General features: G+C 43.1%; 1 protein-coding gene across 3 annotated transcripts in view; it reads left to right on the top strand.

Annotated features, from left to right (window-relative positions):
- The window catches only part of LOC117951930 (complexin-2), a 50,197-nt gene that overhangs the window by 33,652 nt on the left and 13,867 nt on the right, over positions 1–2,678 (top strand). The gene's annotated exons all lie outside the window — the stretch shown is intronic.

Here is a 2,678-nt window from a genome sequence, read left to right as displayed (position 1 = left end):
GAGAGGGAGAGAGAGAGAGAGAGAGAGAGAGAGAGAGACATACATTGAGAATTGTTGCAGAGGGTGTCGAGCAGGAACATGGAGACAGCAGGTGACTCCAACCACGGATCCAGAGCCAGAAACCACCTGCAGGAAGCAATAGGAGGAGAGAGGAGAGGGGCGAGAGAGAGAGAGAGAGAGAGAGAGAGAAAGAGAGGAGAGAGAGAAAGAGAGAGAGAGAGGAGAGGGGCAAGAGAGCACAAGACTCCGGGAAAGGGAAGAAGACTAGTCGTGGTCTTGAAATAAAATCCAGAGTCATCTTTATCTGAGACTGAGACAAGACCGGGTCAAGATGCGATTGATTCCAAGACGAAGCCCGAACACTGAACGTAACGGTTTTAACCCAAACCATGATCTTACGTTTTGGAGACTTAACCTAACCAAACTGCGATGTTCCATTATCGACACGTTTAAAATGCTTACGTGCTGTTGTTAACATATAAAGACTGAAAACGCTCCATTGAGCCGTATTAGAGGCTAGAGGCTAGGGATGACCAACCTGTTTGGGAGAAACTGTCGTACCAGACCCAAGGCAGACATCAATTATGATATTCAAAATGTAGTAGAGTATTTTATTTATTTAATTAGGACAATGCACATTAATCAGCATTTCTATGAAAGCACCAGTGTTAGCCGATTGGCGATTTTTCAACTGTAGTCCTAGTTACCCAGCATGCATGTCTTTATGGTGGGAAGAAACCCACGCAAACACGGGGAGAACATAGAAACTCCACACAGAAAGGCCCGGAACGACCTGGATTAGAACCAATAACCTGCTAACCACTTAGCCAATGTGCTGCCTGTTATATTGTTATTAATGTAGTATTTATGTTCAAACCACACTACGGGAGGGAATGATCATCAGGATATGATGCGACACATTTTCTTATGCGAACAAGTTCTTTTGAAAGTTCAAATCTTTGCCCCTGCTTTTCATTCATACCCCGGGTGACTTGTACATCGAACGAGGTTGGACTCAATCAGTGAGAGCAACATCAAACCGGCCGGGTGAATGTTCTTGTAAGTGAGGGGCCCCCAGGGGCCAGAGGTCAATGTCTCCTTAAATCAACCCTCTCATCTCATTTCATCAGTTCAGTGACCACCGGCCACAATGAAATGAGATTTATTCCTCTATAGCTCAGCCTGTCCCTCTCTCTCTTTTCCCCCTCCCAAAACTCTCTCATCCCCATCACTTGATTGTTTCTACCCCCCCCTCCTCGTCCTCCGTCCATCTCCATCTCACGTCCCCTCTTTCTCATTTCTTCCTCTCGGTTTCCATTCCATTGATTCCTCCGTGCTTTATTCCCCCGATCACTTTACGCACCTAAATCTTTTTCTGTCTTGAATTTTCTCCTCCTTTAAGAGGGTTCGACTGGGCCCAAATGATATCCAGACTAATTGGGTCTGGGTGTTGCTGCTCCCTCTCCATTTCAATCTGTCGGCTTCTGGGTCTGGTCTAATGGGCTGTTTCTGATTGGGTCTGAGAGTCTTTGCGTGCTCCTTTTGATCCGGTCCAGCCTGTGTTTTTGCTTTATTTCTTCCATTACTGACCACTAGCTGGCCCCCATAATCCAACACACTGGCTACGATATTGGCTAAAGCTAATATAGTTAGCCTGAAGAAACAAGGGGTCGGTCCACCTAATGTAACCCCCCAAAAAATGTTTCAACAGCAGTGTCTTTCTGATAGAACGTGATTTACACTGATTTAAGGGTTCTTGGATACACAGTAAGTTGTAGTGTGTGTAATGCAGGTCTGCTGAGGAAGCAACATGCATGCATTATTGATATCATTCACTTTAGCCTGGATTGATGGTATACTATGATTACAACGGTGTCATGCCGTTACTCAACCAGAGTATTTAACCATTTAATTTCCCTCTCCAAAATCACTGCAGAAGAGAAGTTACAGCGCTTTGGTGTTCGTAAACCGGTAAAATTCAACCAAATCACCCCAGTTGTCCAGAATGATATAGTTTTTTCCGAATAGAGCTATCTCATTTGGTAAAAATTTGTCTTTTTTAATATCGGGTTATATATCGCAATCCAAATATTCCAATATGTTGCAGGCCTACTTAACCAAATGGAGGCAGGTGATTGGCACAGTCAGAGATGGAAAGACAGATATTTTCTTACAAATTACATTTGAAATCCAAACCTCACCTGATCGTATCGGGACATAAACATAAAACCAGATGTATTTGGTACTTGAATTTATATTTATTTAACCCTTGGGTTGTCTTCCCGTCAACCATGAAACATCATTATCGCTTTTTTTCCGAAATTTTTGTCACTTTTTCAACGTTGTGGGTGCTTTTATGATGTTTTTTCCAAAGGTATTTGATATTTCTAATGTTGAAGTGCTTATTTCGGAGGTCCACTTTTTGTGAAAAAAAACCCAACTGAAAACATTTGACCCGAGGACACAATGGGTGTTAGGAATCAGGCAAAACAGAATGAATTGCAGTGAAAACAGTGAAAGGAACAATAGTGCAAAAGGGGTTCAAAGTGTCCGTGTAAATCGATCGAGAATCGACAAGAACCGGAATCCGAAGGAAGAATCGTAATTGTTAAAATCAAAACAACACTGATTATGAAGCCTCAATCCCTCCATCCCTCCATCCCTCCATCCCTCCATCC

This window comes from Etheostoma cragini, chromosome 10 (assembly GCF_013103735.1).
Source record: "Etheostoma cragini isolate CJK2018 chromosome 10, CSU_Ecrag_1.0, whole genome shotgun sequence".
In the NCBI taxonomy this organism is placed as follows: domain Eukaryota; kingdom Metazoa; phylum Chordata; class Actinopteri; order Perciformes; family Percidae; genus Etheostoma; species Etheostoma cragini.
This window is presented reverse-complemented; position numbering and strand designations above follow the sequence as displayed.